This window comes from Pelmatolapia mariae, linkage group LG3_W (genome assembly GCF_036321145.2).
Source record: "Pelmatolapia mariae isolate MD_Pm_ZW linkage group LG3_W, Pm_UMD_F_2, whole genome shotgun sequence".
Classification (NCBI taxonomy): Eukaryota; Metazoa; Chordata; class Actinopteri; order Cichliformes; family Cichlidae; genus Pelmatolapia; species Pelmatolapia mariae.
The window spans coordinates 26,698,996-26,717,060 of record NC_086229.1 but is presented as its reverse complement, the minus strand read 5'-3'; the positions used below and the strand labels follow the sequence as shown (position 1 = coordinate 26,717,060).

Genomic DNA, 18,065 nt, shown 5'->3' with positions numbered 1-18,065 from the left:
AACCAAGGAGGGACCCACCCGGGGGATTAATAAAGTTTTATTTTATCTAATCTAATCTAATAACTTTAATCTCAGCCAAACCGATTTACTCACGAACAAACAAAACACTGAAAAAAGCCCAACAATAACATTTTTAAGTTGTCTAAGTGACATATATTACGTTTAACCTGAGTAGCGAAAGTCGTCTGTGATCTGAAAATGATGTGCCGGGAGTTGTGCCGTTCTCGGCGGCTTCAGTGACCCTCGAGCTCCCGGCTAGCTATTGAGCTGGTGGGTAACAGACGTCTCCGAAAACGTCAAAGCACTTTTGCAAATGTGTGATATCTTGATAAACCGAGCAGATATTTGAAGTTGTACCAAACTGAAGGTTTTTGATTTGACTGCATGAATCTGAAGTGTAACTCTGAGCTTTAGGAAATGACACTAAATGGACTTTTTTCCTTTATTTATAGGAAAGTGTAGGAGAGCAACAGATGAACAAATTACTGTAACAGGAAACACAAACACGTCATCGGAGGATCTTTATTTTCATCATTAGCACTATTTCCTTGTTCTATCCATCACAGACACACAACACTTTCTCTTCTCTCTTTGATGGCTCTGATCGGCTGTTTCATTCACAGGAGGTCAGGACGTCACACAAACAGCTTTAACTGCACAACAACACACTTTACTTCATTTGCAGGCAAACTGTGTTTGATTTATGAAGAAATAATAAAGAAGTGTTCCACAGCTGTCCATAAAGCAGCTTCTCACACAAACTCTGACACTTCAGTCACTTTAATTCCTGCAAAGCTGCGTAATAAAGAGCTGAGATTGCTGTGAACTGCTTATGATCACTGCATTAAGCTCTCAGCTGAAGTTTCATTCATTTCTTTTAATGTTAATGTCGCCATTTTAAGTCTGTGTGAGGATTTTAATGACACAAATTAAAGGAGCTTCTTTGATTAGAACCAAATTCATGTTGATTTTCAGCCTGGAATGATAAAAACTTTAATAATTCTGTTTATAATCATCAACCTGGAGACCAATGAAAATGTATTATAGTAATGAAAAGCCTTTGTTATTTGAGTGATGCCTGAATCTGCTCAGAGAACAAAGACAACACAGAGTTGTTGGAGGACATTCTGCATCACGTCATTAAGGTGAGACTTGTGTGAGACTAATTGGATTCTCAGTCCAACACTTTTCTGTTTTACAAAGTCTTCTTATAACTTTTTCTGCCCACCTTTCCTCAACTGCCATCATGTTTTCATCAAGGAAAGGGCGTTAGGAAAAGGAGATAGACACTTTTAGGACACACCCTGAGAGCTGCTGCTGAGGTCACATGATTCCTTTTGGTTCTGCTGCTCTGACTGGATCTAGTAGACTGTAAACAGAGGCACAGACTGTGTTTTGAGTTTCCTGTTTTACTTTGTATGTCCCTGTCTGTTGTCAGTGAATTCTGTTTACGTTTCCCCTGCCTCATCAGCCTAATTTCTGAAATTTCAGAAACCTGCTGCAGGTTAAGTTTTGATCAAAATAGTCATATTAAGTAGTTACTGACACAGATTCAAAACAGAGCTCAGAAATCTCAAATACATTTGAGTAATAAATAGAGTTTTGAGAATGAACTGCTGTAAAGAGAGCTGTGCTGTGTACTATAAAGTACAGATAAATTAACACCATTGGACTTTGTTTAAAATCAGTGACATATCACTGGGATCAGGTGTAAAGTGACAAGTGGATTTGTTTTTAATACTTATTTTTTTTATACTTAAAATGTTATCCGATGTAAACACAGCAGAAGGCCAAAGGTTGAACTTGAATACAGTGAGTACAGAAATCATGTGAAAATCATTTACTTGTCACTCACGTCAACTTAATCAGACAATGGAGAATATGTTTCCATATTGAAATTGTGTTTTTTGCACATTATAATAAAATCAAAATAGTGAAATTAGTTTATTATCTTTACAAGGGTCTAACATGATTGAATAAAATATTATGTTTCAAAGGCGAACATAATTTAATCATTTGCATAAAATTTAACAACTTAACACCTAATTCTTGAGATGACATGATGTTCTAAAAGAGTGGTTATTATCCTTAAAGCCAGATTTATGCTGTCTTCATCCATCTAAATACAGATATATAACCAGCAAAAAAAAAAAAACAATAAGGCAACCTAAACACTCCAAATTCTCGATTTATGTTATTTACAACATGAAGCATATAGCTCAGTCAGAACACTCCAAAGCCAAGTGAAATGTTCCAAGAGGGAAAAGACGATGATTTATGATATACACTGATATGCTATATAAACTGAAATTTGGGGACAGCAGGAGAGCTTTGACCTGCAAGCTGCAGCCTAAGATTTTGTTTATGGTTTAGTGTTTAATGTTTAAACTGTTTAAGCCTGCAGAGACCACCACACTTTGAGTATATTATTTATTTATTTATTTTATTGAATTTAATTTTTTTATTTATATTTTGATATCTTTAGAGATGATGCTGAGATGATTTCATTGTACCTGTGACAATGACAATAAAGACATTCTGATTCTGATTCTCTGAGTCACAGTCAGGCTATCTAGTATTGAAAATTATTAGCAAATTGTTATCTACATTGTGGGTGTTATATAAGGGCGGGGCAGCTGATCTTTGACCTGTGAGCTGCACAGGTCAAAGAACCCTCTTTTATGGCTTAGTGTTTAATGTTTAACCCTCCTGTTATGTTGGTTTCCAGGAACACCAATATTGCTCCTGGGTTAATTTGACCTGGGGCAAATTTACTCATCCAAAAGTGTCAGAAACACTGTCATTGATTATTTTACAATTTTCTTTTATAATTTTGATTTTTTTTTTCGTTTTCTGTAGTGATGCAGATAACATGTGACATCTCTTCTGTTCTGGGTCAATCTGAACCGCAACATAACAGGAGGGTTAAAGGTGCAGAGAGGCGATGTACTCTTAAAAAGTGAATTATTATCTACAGTGTGGGTGTTATATAAGGGTGGGGCAGCTGATCTTTGACCTGTGAGCTTTGATGGTGTGAAGTGTTTAATGTGACACAGCCTACAGACACAGAGGACTGATGACAGAGAAGAAGCAGAGGATTTTCTCTATTTCTACACAGGCCTGGTCCAGACAGCAGAGAGCTGCAGAGTGAAGACGTTCATGTGAAGAAGCTGAGTAAGTGCAACTTTGATTCATTCCAGTTTCTGAGGTTTCCTCTTCATCACAGAGCAGCTGCTCTTTGTTTGTTAGTGTGTTTCTGCGGAGAACACACGAAGACTCATTCCATCTCTGACGTCTGGTGTTGGATAAAGACTCCAAAGCAACACAAAAGTCTCCAACATCATCAGACTAGCAGTCTGTGTGAGCGTCTTGGTCAGACTGTGCTGCAGGTCAGTACCAACATCATGAAACGTTCCTAACACATCTGTTTGATCCTCTTAAACAGAGGAAATGTGACTGTGCTGTGATGTTTAGTCACACTCAGTGTTCATGTGAACAGGCTCACAGTCAAACTAGAAAAACTTGAATCCTGATATGAGAACCTGCTTCAGATTCCAGTTTGACTCTGAAGTTGTTTTATGAAGGATCAGATTCATATTTTCCAGAATTTTAATGGAGAATATTTAATAGGACTCAGTGCGCGCCCCCTGCTGGTTCACTCTGACTGCTGATATCAGTCTCCAGTGATCCTGTAAGGTCTTCATCTGGCACATTTCCATCATCAAATCTGTTTGATCTTCTGGTTTCAGATCAATTTAAATGTAAGCCGTCAGCAATAAACTTTGAAATCATAGCATTCATACCAGAAATTTGGACAGAGACATAAAAACAGTGATGTCAGAGTTGATGTGATCAGAGTACATGAATCAGACTAAACACAATGAATGTGTCCTGAGCTCTGCTGTTGTTCTTGCTGTTGTAACTGCTGTAAGATTATCTGCTGCACTACGCCTCATGGGCGGTGTAGTCCGTGCTGCAGGGAGAATGTGTGGGACTGCTCCTCTCGTTATGTGTGTGTGAGAGTGAAGGAGGAAGAAAAAGGACAGTCGAAAAGTACGAGTTGGTGAGATCCATTTTTTCTGATTTGGGAAAATCACAGCTCACACAGTATGCTTCTCCGCTAGCATGCTAACAAAGCTTACTGGTACTTACATAATCTAGTTAATGTCACCTGCACATTACCTGAGCATGTCCCAGTCTACGTCACTGAGTGCGACCTGTAGCATAGCTTGTGATTGGGCAGACCAGTGTTTTACCTCCCTTGTGACTACTTCATCCCTCTGTATGTTTTGTTTATACTAAGGAATGAGGAAAATGGCTTTGTGACCGGACTGTACAAATGCTGGGTGTGAAACAGCTTTGCAGCCCTGCTTGTATACATTCTTACCTGATATAGAATGGGGTGCAGTCCAGTGCAGTGCAGGGATGAATACTACTCCTGTCTCTGGTCAACTATTTCACTTATAGATCCGTGGCATTTTAATCTAACTGGCAGTCAACTATAAATTCGCGACTTCTCAATTGTGCCGTGATGGGATGTAATACTGTGAGATCGGTGCTACGGAATAGTCCAAGTGATAGCAGCTTAATTTCCTGGTCATCTATAAATAAAAGATTTTTCAATGTGATTGTTGTCACCTAGTGTTCTGTAGCTGCCTCCACCAGTATGTGAATGAATAGTGGAATTGTAAAGCGCTTTGGGTGCCTTGAAAAGCGCTATATAAATGCAATCCATTATTATTTTTATTATTATTAGTCAACCATAAATACATCAACGATCAATAAACATAACAACTATGAATCAATATCATGCCAATGTCATTACTATTAGACTGCCAGGTTTCATCAGTATTTTAATGTTGATTCAACATTTATTTAGCATTTAGTTTTCAGTTTTGACCATAATGGTGTTTCAGATGAAAATCTAGATCAATTCAATGTCTTCTTGCTATCTGGGATGTTGGACTTGCTGCTTTGTAGGACTACAGTAATCAAGGGATTTGGAGGCTGAACTCGGCTCTGTTACAGTTCTTGTACTGAATTGATGAAGGCTGTGTCTGAGATGGAGTGGATATTAGTCTAACATATCAGGCATGACCTCTGCAGCTCTCAGCTGATGTTCACATGAATAATTTGTGTTTCCTCTGCAGGTGAAGGTAGAAAGTGTGTGAGAGCTGATGTGGATGTGAATTCAGCAGCATGGATCAGTGTGAGGACAGAGAGGAGGGAGTCCGTCCCTCTAAAAGATCCAGAAGGAGCCAGACCAAAGTTCAGAGGTGAGATGACCATCTCTAACTGTCCATGACTCTTCTGCATGTCACAGCTCAGCACTCACATCACTGCTCCATCATTATTCACAGGAACCAACCTGGACCTCCACCCAGCTGTGTGTCCTTAAAGAGTGACGCATCTAAAAGTATCCCTGATCATTTTAAAGTCCAGCCTCTGTCTGCTGCAGAGAGGTGAGCTGTTAGTAACTCTTTGGGTTAACTGCTTGATGTTGTTGAATATAAACTGCAGTGCAAACACGTCATTCCCTCAATCCCATTTAAACTGTTACTTACAAACAAGCCTTTGGTTTCTAAACAACTGAAAATCCACTTCAGCAAACAGGAAGCGAAACATGTAAAAAAAAAAATCTTGAAATGTCTTAATGCATGATCAGTCATCCAGATAACAAAACTTTATGTTCTAAAAAGCTGATAAAAAGCTAAACATGCATAATGACTGATATTAGCACCACTTGTGAATAATGGGCTGTGAGGTCACTTTCTTGATCATTAATATGCAGTTATACATTATATTACATTACATTACATTACATTACGTTTAGGGATGGGTATTGATAAGATTTTAACGATTCCGATTCCATTTTCGATTCTGTTTAACGATTCGATTCTTTATCGATTCTCTTATCGATTCTTTTAAAAAAAAGAACACTAAGGTCGATTAGCTTAGAACTTTGTTTTATATCTTATCTTTGAACAAGATAGAAATTTAGAAGTAACATGGCCTTACAAACCCAACAGTGAGATCTTAAGAGAACCAGCCTATGGCTCTTCAATGGGGTGTCACAGGGTCCCCAGGAAAAAAAATGTAAATGTAAAATAATAAAATAAATATTCTTCTGTAGTATAACATAAATTATTCTGTAGCAATTACATAAGAATATCCAGTAATGTCCCTGCCTACAATTAAACACATTCACTTACCGAAAATCGGGGGCATCTGCTGTGACAAATGGGTCCAAGCCTTTGACCACAAACTTAGTCACTGCACGGTGACATTCGTCTTTCCTGGCCTGAAAGGAGACGCTACCGGTAGACTGCAGCGACAACTGCCAGCATCTGAGCCAGCCAGACTTTGTCTGTCTCTCTCATCATGGTCACCTAAATGCACAGTAATGGCAGGTTTTGTAATAAAGCAGATCGCGCTAACATAATATGCACTGTTAGTTCATTATTTACCCGCCGCATTATCGGGAGAGGACGCACAATCATTACCGCTGCTGCTGGGTTGAGATTCACGAATCCGGAGCGGAATTAAAAACACGACATTCATTTAAGGCTATCGCGTGTTTTGTGAGCAAATGCTTTTGCATGTTCGTAGTGTTTCCTCCCTTAAGTGAAATATCTACTTTGCAAGTATTGCAAGGTCCCTGTTGTCATCCGTTCTCGTAAAGTATAAACAAACTTTTGAGCGTTTGAGCCGCCATGTTTCCTGCCAGGTAAATGACGCTCCGCAACGTGGTGACGTCATTTGGAGCGACTGGAATCGATAAGGGAATCGTTTGCAAAAATGGTAAACGATTCCAAGGAATTGAAACAGTGGGAACCGGTTCTCAACAGGAACCGGTTTTCGATACCCATCCCTAATTACGTTGTAATGTTTTTTTGTTTGTTTTTGTTATTTTATGTATAATTCTGACTCTTAATGGGTTCTCCACAGGGTGGACCAGGAGAGCTCAGAAGTTCCCAGTGGTCAGTCTGCCCAGCAGCATCAAACACACCTGGACTCCATATTTATGGTCTGTACATGTACAACAACTACTTTTACATCTATTCTATTTATAATGTCTGTGAAGGTTCTAAGTCATCTGGGTCATCATAGTCTAAGTCTAGTCTAAGTCTAAGGAGCTTGGGAAACACAAAGACACAGACTCAAAGATGCGGGCTTAACACAGAGACCTGACTACACTAGAGGGGATACACTAACCAAAACGTAAGAATAAACAAAGATACATCAAGAAATCAAAGATTAACAATACAGAACAGAAAACACTGGGTAACAGACCCAGGACGTGAAAAATTTAGTATTAATGTTAGGGTTAGGGCTTGAAAACACGGGTGGAATGTGTGTAACCACCTGGAGTGTCATTCTATTGAATTCCATCCACAGTCCAGTGCGTATCATAATGACGTGTAAGGTTACATCACAATTTATCGGTATGTTAAGTGCTGGGAATGAGAGCGGTCTTCCTTACCATGTGTTTAGCAGACACTGATTATTATCTGCAAGATACAATTTAAACCAGTCATAGGATGTACCAATACATCACTGCATTAAGGTTGAGATCTTGAGATTTGGGGGGAAATTTTGTTAAGTTACACATTAAATTAAGTTCACTGTAAATAAATTGCTCACATTTGGAAACCTGAAATGTCTGCGTTGTCTGCTTCCCTACTACCTTACTTGACGTTCAAGTCTGACTACTTCACAGAAGTGAGAGTAAATCCAAACAGAAACAGATTTTTGTAGAAATTTCTTTAACAAAAGGTTAAATACGCAATTGAGAGCTATAGTATTCACTTCAGCAGACCTTATTAATGTTGTTTAATTCAGTTCAATTCAATTTTATGTTTACAGCGACATATCACAACAACAGTTGCTTCAAGGCGCTTTATATTGTAGAGTAGACCCTATAATAATCAGTGATGGGAATAACAGCGTTACGAGTAACGGCGGTACTTTTTTCAGTAACGAGTAATCTAACTAATTACTATTCCTATCGTTACAACGCTGTTACAGTTACTAACAAGGAAATGGAGTGTGTAGTTAATGTGTTGTCTTGTGTAGTTAGTGTGTAGTGTTGTGGATAGTTTTGTGTTGTGTGTCAGAACAATGAGGCGACTGCTGTCTCCAGGTAGAAACAGGAGTGATACACCTGCTGCTGTCAGACCTGCAGGCATCAGGCTGTGATGTTCTCCTTTATAGTGGACAGAAATTATGTTTTTTGGAGTGGCACAAATAATTTGTGTGGCATCTTATTGAAGAACAGCTGATTGTTCTGTAAATAGTTTGAAATGGTTATTTTAAAAAAAGGGTAAAAGGTAAATGGATGCAAATAACTTGCAAAACTTGTGCACAGGATTTTAAAATTGACAATTTATATTTGCATTTAAAGTTATGAAATATGATTCATTAAACATGTTTGTGGCTGTTACAGTAAAAATATAACTTTTTTCTACTCTGATTTTATGATTTTTGTCTGATTTTAGATCAATGGTGTTACTACAGTCTGTTAAAATGAAAACATAACTGTAAATTCAGACACGTGCCCAACACTGATAATAATACATACAGAAAAAAACACAACAATCATATGATCCACTATAAGCAAGCACTTTGGCGACAGTAGGAAGGAAAACCCCTTTTTAGGAGGAAGAACCCTCCAGCAGAACCAGGCTCAGGGAAGGATGACATTATGCATTTTCTTTTGTTTTCTGGTGTGTGGGAAGAAAGCTGATTCCCAGAACTTAGCTCTTCCTAAGCTAGGTTTATTCCCTCCCCTTTCTCTTCTTGTTCAACTGGCTGAGGTTGTGGGGCAATTGAGTCATTGAGTATTCTGTTCCAGATACTGGAGGACAAAATTATTACTTTTGTGAAAAGTGAGCTGAAGAAGATCCAGAAAGATCTGAGTCAGGATGATCTGGAATGCCTTAAGAGTCAATGCAAGGATGAGGATGTATTAGTGTGTGAGGATGAAGAACAGAATAAGACCAACAGAGAAGCATTTGTGAAGATCACACTGGCCTTCCTGAAGAGAATGAAGCAAAAGAAGTTGGCAGATCGTTTGGAGAGCAGTGAGAATATTTCTATATATACGGTGCTAGTATATGAAACATAAATACATCAAAATATGTGAAAAGGATAAATTCTTGATTTATGAATTTTATCTATTGGTTCTTTTAGGGACCAATACTAGAAACTTCCAGTGGTATCACCATGAACTTAAATCTACCCTGAAGAAGAAGTTCCGGTGTGTGTTTGAGGGCATCGCTAAAGCAGGAAACCCAACCCTTCTGAATCAGATCTACACAGAGCTCTACATCACAGAGGGAGGGACTGCAGAGGTCAATGATGAACATGAGATCAGACGGATTGAAACAGCATCCAGGAAACCAGACAGACCAGAAACAACAATCGGACTAGAAGACATCTTTAAAGCTTCACCTGGAAGAGATGAACCAATCAGAACAGTGCTGACAAAGGGAGTGGCTGGCATTGGGAAAACAGTCTTAACACAGAAATACACCCTGGACTGGGCTGAAGACAAAGCCAACCAGCACATCCAGTTCATATTTCCATTCACTTTCAGAGAGCTGAATGTGCTGAAAGAGGAAAAGTTCAGCTTGGTGGAACTTGTTCATCACTTCTTCACTGAAACCAAAGAAGCAGGAATCTGCAGCTTTGAAGACTTCCAGGTTGTGTTCATCTTTGATGGTCTGGATGAGTGTCGACTTCCTCTGGACTTCCACAAAACTACAATCCTAACTGACCCTAGAAAGTCCACCTCAGTGGATGTGCTGCTGATAAACCTCATCAGGGGGAAACTGCTTCCCTCTGCTCACCTCTGGATAACCACACGACCTGCAGCAGCCAATCAGATTCCTTCTGACTGTCTCGATATGGTGACAGAAATCAGAGGGTTCACTGACCCACAGAAGGAGGAGTATTTCAGGAAGAGATTCAGAGATAAGAAGCAGGCCAGCAGGATCATCTCCCACATCAAGACATCACAAAGCCTCCACATCATGTGCCACATCCCAGTCTTCTGCTGGATCACTGCTACAGTTCTGGAGGATGTGCTGAAAACCAGAGAGGGAGGACAACTGCCCAAGACCCTGACTGAGATGTACATCCACTTCCTGGTGGTTCAGGCCAAAGTGAAGAAAGTCAAGTATGATGGAGGAGCTGAGACAGATCCACACTGGAGTCCAGAGAGCAGGAAGATGATTGAGTCTTTGGGAAAACTGGCTTTTGATCAGCTGCAGAAAGGAAACCTGATCTTCTATGAATCAGACCTGACAGAGTGTGACATCGATATCAGAGCAGCCTCAGTGTACTCAGGAGTGTTCACACAGATCTTTAAAGAGGAGAGAGGACTGTACCAGGACAAGGTGTTCTGCTTCATTCATCTGAGTGTTCAGGAGTTTCTTGCTGCTCTCCATGTCCATCTGACCTTCATCAACTCTGGAGTCAATTTGCTGGAAAAACAACAAACAAACTCCAAGAAGTCTGCACAGAATCTTCTCTACCAGAGTGCTGTGAACAAGGCCTTACAGAGTCCAAATGGACACCTGGACTTGTTCCTCCGCTTCCTCCTGGGTCTGTCACTGCAGACCAATCAGACACTCCTACGAGGTCTGCTGACACAGACAACAAGTAGCTCACAGACCAATCAGGAAACAGTACTGTACATCAAGGAGAAGCTCAGTAAGAATTTGTCTGCAGAGAAAAGCATCAATCTGTTCCACTCTCTGAATGAACTGAATGATCGTTCTCTAGTGGAGGAGATCCAACAGTTCCTGAGTTTAGGAAGTCTCTCCACAGATAAACTGTCTCCTGCTCAGTGGTCAGCTCTGATCTTCATCTTATTGTCATCAGAAAAAGATCTGGATGTGTTTGACCTGAAGAAATACTCTGCTTCAGAGCAGGCTCTTCTGAGGCTACTGCCAGTGGTCAAAGCATCCAACAAAGCTCTGTAAGTAAACATATGCCCATCCTTTTTTTCTTATAATGTTGATGCAAAGTATGGATTATAGCAGCAAAATCTTTTATATTTGCGGTTAAATGGTAACTGAACTGGTTCTCTATAGCACTTTTCTATTCTGTGCACCTAAAGCTCTTTCCATAACCTCCTTCATTCACACAAAGGCTTTTTTATGCCATTTCCATGACAGCGCTTCTAACATTAATGCATATTCATACTGGGTGCATCAGAGAGCAACCTGGGGTTAGTATTTTGACCAAGGAGTGAGAAAACGTTTCTCAAACCTAATATTCAAAAACAACTAGCAAAATAAAAATACAATAATTATTAAAAACGCAATAAAATTAATAAGAAAGGTGTCAGTTTCCTACAGAGTTAAAAGCCAGGAAATAAAAATAGGTTTTAAATCTGGACTTAAACACCAGCACTGGTGACGCAACATAAAAATGATAACTTTAGATAGTAGATAGAAAGTTGAAAAGAATAGAATGCCTTTAATTGTCACTATAAACATAAAAAATTAGATACAGAGCATGTCCTACTCATTGGAAACATATAGGAAAAGAAAGGGGGTGAGGTACACAGGTTCTACAGGACTATATACATATGAACGGTATTTAGAAAAAAATATAAAATAGACAAATATACAAATCCAGGAAAAAAATAGTTTCAAAATAGGGAATTCTTTTCTTGTTTGCTAACAACAGGAACTTCAGATGAACAGAATCAGCTTTTGGAGATTGTTCCCAGTGTTAAAGAAATTGCGCAAAAATGTTCTTGGAGGAGCATTATCAGCCATAGCACGATCTCTCCAGCATAACTTTGTGGTCAACAAACAAAGTACCTGCAGGGTTTTTAAAAAAAACAAAAACAAAATAACAACATAGATCTTTCTGCCCCATTTTCCATGTGCCCCATTTTCTTTTTATTAAATATAATTTAGTCAGTAATCTGGAAAGGAGCTGAAGCAGCTTGTTTGAAACAGAAGATGAATGAGGCGCTTCATCAAAAGTGTGGTAAAGTTATTCTAATTTAGGAACCATGAGTGCCAGGGGTCTCGATCTATTATCCACAGAAGTACTAGCTCCTCACTTGTTCAGGTAGAGAGGTGTAACTGTGCTGTTACAAAGAAAATTACCAAGCAAATTATTAGCAAATCTTTATATATTTTTTTATGTTTGAACTTTAAGTTGTGTTTTATTTATGAATTGCACATGGGAATATTTTGTTTTCTTGTAGTTGGTTGAAAATAAGTCATTTCATTTGATCACAAATATAATTGATTTTCAGACTGTCTGCCTGTAACCTCTCCGAGAGTAGCTGTCAAGCTCTGTCTTCAGTTCTCAGCTCGCAGTCCTCTAGTCTTGGAGAACTGGACCTGAGTAACAATGACCTGCAAGACTCAGGAGTAGAGCTTCTGTCTGCTGGATTGAAGAGTCCAAACTGTACACTGGAAACTCTCAGGTCAGAATTCAGCCATTTTCATTATTGTTTATTTTAAATCTGGATTATATTACTGCACAAAAGAAAAAACTTATGGAGATCTAAATTGACCTCTTACTTAAATTCTGATGTATTGTTAGTCTCTCAACTGTTACTGTTTTATTCATTTATTATTTTTCACATATATTTGTTCTTTAAATCAGTGAGCATGAACCTGCGTGTTTAACATGTTCTTTATGCACTGCTCTTCTGAGTGATTTAGGATAACCTTACAGTTTCATTTCATTGTTCAAACTGTTTGATGTAAAAATTTCAGTAAATGTACTTCAAACATTTTATTTATTAGGAATACCAAGTCTAAGAGAATACACAGGATGTCATACAAAGGATGTCACCAGAGGCTGAAAAATATGAGAAATGAGGCTGAGAAATACACAAGAAACATGCACTATGACAGTGGTTCCCAAACTTTTTTTGCTAGGCCCCCTTTGGAAAGAAAAGCGTCTGGACTTCTTGAGTTGCTTGAAGACATTTCACCTCTCATCTGAGAAGCTTCTTCAGTTCTAAGGATCAGTGGTGGAGAGTCCCAGATTAAAACCTAGTGGGAGTCCCCCCCCCCCCCCCCCAAAGGGGGACAAAGGACCACCTGATGATCCTCTATCTAATCACATGAGCCAATCTGGGACTCTCCACCACTGATCCTTAGAACTGAAGAAGCTTCTCGGATGAGAGGTGAAACGTCTTCAAGCAACTCAAGAAGTCCAGACGCTTTTCTTTCCAAACTCCTTAGTCTACGATGACCTGGATGACTGAGAACCTTCACAGACACTAGGCCCCCCTTTGTTTTACAAGAAAAATGTTTGCGCCCCCCGCCCCCTTCTCGCGCGTGCACACGCACATTCACATCCTCCAACCACACACAACCATATTTTTGCTCCATTGCCGTTTATTTCACACCTCAAACATTTAGTAAACAATTAAGCAAATACAGGTAATCTGCAATAAATGACAATAACTCTTTTACGCTACGTCCGCACCTACACGGGTATTTTTGAAAACGCAGCTGTTTTGTCCACACGTAAACGATGTTTCGAATCAGTGAAAACTGAGATTTTTTAAAACTCCTTTTTTGCGTTTTACGTGTGGACGAGGAATACAGAGTTCGTCACTCAACATCAAAGGTATGTGCCTTTTTTCACGTCATGCTGTGCGCCACGTTATTTTTTACATGAGATGAATTGCAGAATGGCAGATAGAGACAAAATACTGTTAATCTGACTATCTTCAGGTTTTACACGCTTACATATACACACGCAATTACTGTCCCTCCATTTAGAAAGGTAGAGTCGTCACGGTGTAATTATTTTACTGTAGTTGTTTTTTTTCATGTGCTATAATATTCAATATTGCTATCAATACATTTTTCAAAAAATGCCTCTCTGTGCAAAATGGGTTTAAAAACATAAACAACTGTGGGATACTGTTTGTCCGTGATTTGAACAGCCCAGCACTGCTCCCGACAGAGGGAAAACCAATTCTGCAGGGGAGACCTACCTCGGCACTTGTGCAGGTGAAGCCAAAGGGAAGATATGCTTCACCATATTTTCTAGTCTTTGGCTTAGAATGAAGTTGGTTTGGAAACATATTCAGCGATGCTTCATCTCCTGCTTTGCGTTTCTGTGGGCGCCCCGTGCTAGCAGTGTCCAAGCGTTGTTTTTTTCCCCCCTTTTCATTCTGCACCCCCCCTGCAATGGCGCAGAGCCATTGCAGGGGGACTCTCCAATGAGTCAGAAATATTTACTCAAAAAACACATCCACCAACAAAGCTTCCAGTGTGGTTCCTGACTGTATTCTGAATGTTTTGACAGTATATCTACTTAGCAAATATTTTCATGTCACTCCTTAAAATCCTGCTGAAATTGATTATTTATAGCTGAATAAATACCACAAGAATTTTAAGCCATACCTTCTCTTTAAACATAAAACTCTCATTTTGTCTTGGCTTTAACTGCAGTATCAAATCACTTCCTGTTCCTGGTATTACACAGTGTGGTGTTTTGATCAATTTATGTGATGGGTGACAAACAAAAAACAAAACAGAGAGTGAATTCTTTTGTCATGGCAAATTTATTAATGTAAATTTATTTCCCCTAAGAGTGATCTTAGCTAGCTAATTAGGTAGAATATTATTTAGAGATTCACTTGGAACTTTTTACTGTGAAGCAACAGCACTAACCACCATGCCACCAATCCAGGCTTATCAAAAGTAGGAAAGCTATGATTTTAAGGCTAGATGCAGAATTTTCTTTACATTTTTGTTCTTGACAGGTTAAACCACAATAAAAAAAAAATCAATTGCATTCACGTGGTGTATATCCTGTCTGCCTCTTATAACTTCAGTGATTTTCCTGCAGTGTGAAATCTCATGTGATCTTGTTAATTTCATGAGTCCTGCAACTAACCACTCTTACTAGATTGTATCATGTCATCTCAACAAGAACAAATTAAGTTGTTGAATTTCATACAGATCCTACATATCCTACATATTTTTCAAGATGGCGGCGCACACAGACGCAGCGGCTCTATGCTCTCCACTTAGGTGCCTTTCTTTTTCGTTTCTCCTCTTTTTCTTCTTCTTTTGTTTTCCTTATTGTGAAGCCAAATTTTCCTACAACCATCTGGAACTATGCAAGATCAGATATAACAGCCAGATTCCCATTACCAGTGATTATCAGAGGGTGCACAACATCCCCCCGGAGATTGCGAGAACACCGGGTGCTCCGTGGATTGTTATCAGCTCTGCCAAGAAACACAGGCGGCGGAAGGAACGCAAACAAAAGCGGGGATGCCGGTCAGGCTACAGCGGGGAAAAGCAGAGGAGGAGGTTTGTGCATTTACACACATAACAACTGGTGCACAAACATTAAGATCATCACCACAGTCTGCTCCCCGGACATAGACGCAATGTCTGTCATGTGTAGACCTTTCTACTTGCCCAGAGAACTGCCTGCAGTGCTAATAACAGCAGTCTACATACCACCAGACGCTAATGCTAGCTCAGCCCTTGCATACCTGCACGACATTATCTCCGAACAGCAACGGACATACCCAGAGGGAGTACACATCATTGCAGGGGATTTCAACAGGGCATGCTTAAGAACTATGCTGCCTAAATTTGTACAACATGTGAAATGCCCTACGAGAGGAAATAACACCTTGGATCATGTTTACTCAAATATTAAGCAAGCCTACAGATCTGTTCCCCTTCCCCACCTGAGCATGTCCGACCACGTTTCTTTACTCCGTGTCCCGGCATACTAGAGTTGGATGTCTCGAGACTGGTCTTGGTCTCGAGACCGGTCTCGAGACCACTTTTACGTGGTCTTGGTCTCGTCTTGGTCTCGACGGACTTTTGTCTTGGTCTCGGTCTTGGTCTCGATGGACTTTTGACTTGGTCTTGTCTTGGTCTCGACGGACTTTTGTCTTGGTCTCGGTCTTGGTCTCGCTGTTTCGGTCTTTCGTTCTCAAATCGACATAGTGTTCGGGAGATTTGGAGTCAACCATCAGCGGAGCGGGGGGGTGGCTTACTGGGCTTAAGCCCGGGTCATTTTTTCAAAAGCATGGGGCACCGTCGTAAATTCCCCCTAATTTTGGTATGATCCGAGCTCAGGCACTAGGCGACTGAGCACAGCACGCATGTGAGCGAGGGGGGAGAAGCTGCTGCCTGCGAGTTTGCTGCAGACAGAGGACAGCTTAAGTTTGACCAGGTACCAAAGCAAATCATTCGTACTGAACTAATAATGTAAATATGACGGTGTATCACAAAAGATTGATATCAAACTGATCAGTTGGTTGCGTTACTTACTCTTCGAGTGAATCAACAAATGGATCAATAAAAAGCCGAACAACAATGCTGATTTTTTAGAGAGTCTTAGCTTACATTTCATATTTTCAGTTGTTACCCTCCACGGCTAAACAAACTCTCTAAATCGGTTTCAATTGTGTACTGATGAACACAACAATGGACATAAGGAGCTTCTTTCAAAGAAAAAACTCAGGTAGATGTTATTTTATATATTATGCTTTGTATGTTGTTCAGTATATCTATGCAAAACAAGAGGAATTTCAATACACAGCAGTATATTCACAGATGAAACCAGATATTTACATACACTTTAGGTAGGAAACATAAAAACTATTTTTTACTGTTAAACATTAATTTAGAGTAAACTTTTGTTTTAGATAAATAAATGTTGAAATATCTTTTGAATTAGTTTAATGACAGAATAAAGAGAGACAGAGCTGTCTATTTTTATCCCTTTCATCAAATTTAGGAGTACATATACACTAAGTTTATTGTTAATTAATAAGCAAACTCCAGACGATTCCATTCTGAGCTGAAGAAGCTTCTGATAGGTTAGTAGAGTCCATGTGAGTAAATTGGTGGCACAGCTGTGGATGCATATAAGGCAAAACACAGAGCCTGTTTCTGTGACATGTGAAAATCAAGAGATGTCAACCAAAACACCAGGACCAGAATTGTGGAGCTCCATAAGTGTGGCTCAATTTTGAATACAATTTGGTGCCATTTGCAATTAAGAAATACAGATAGTTTCTCTCTTTACTCTTAAAGTTAATAAATGTGTTTTTTATATTTATCAATCTAAAAAAATAAACATTTAGTCTGATTTGATGTTACAATTAAAAAAGTGTTTGTGTTTTTATCTGAAGAGTATGTAAATATCTGGTTTCAACTGTATATTTGATGATGTTGGTGTTTGGCTTGATTGTCAGCACAAAGAGGGAGAGAGAGGAGGAGAGAGGGAGAGAGAGGAGAATGAGGACAGAACAGAGATGGAACAAGAGCAGGTGAGACACATATGTTAGTCAAATGGTTGTTTGCCAAAACTCATCAGAACATGTATCTAGTACCTGTTTCTTTTTAGATACCATTTGTTACTTTTCAAATTCTATATTTATTAAGTTATGCAGGCTTGTTTGCACAACAAGGCTAAATAATTATATAAACTTTTCAGAATCTAAATAGTGTACTTTGGTAGAATTAAAAAATAAGTGTAGTGCAGGTCTATGATGATTTTCAGTGCTACTATCATCTAGTTCTGATTCTGGTTCTGTCTTGGTTACTGTTGTAGTCCTGTTTTAATTCCGGATCAGTTCTGGGTCTGGTTGAATTGGGGTTTAGTCCCTGTGTCTTGATACAGGCCCGACTTTGTTCTGCCTTGCTGCTTAATTAAAAAACTAGTTTAAGGTGTCCTGCATATGTGATATTTTTTTTTTCTATATGAAGTCATTCTTTTTTGAACAAAACTCAAAACAGAGCCTAATAATCTTTCAGTCATTTCTACCCTCACTTAATTTCCTTTCGCTGCTCAGCTCTCACACAGTGGCTCAGTTATGCTCCAATCCCTCCATATTGTTGCCAATCACATGCGAGGATATAGGATAATATCATTATGTGAAAAACAGAGAGGGTGAGAGACGCGACAGTCAAGAGGAGCATCCGTCTGTCCTCTCAGTAAGTGAGTGAGACAGTAGACAGCGGTGAGGAGGGCTGTGCGAAAGCAAAAACACATAAATATGCCTGACACCTGTAAACGAAGCAGCATCT

At 39.3% G+C, this 18,065-nt stretch overlaps 1 pseudogene; it reads left to right on the top strand.

Moving 5' to 3' along the window:
• Positions 1-18,065, top strand: part of LOC134621475 (NLR family CARD domain-containing protein 3-like) — a 68,287-nt pseudogene that overhangs the window by 37,435 nt on the left and 12,787 nt on the right.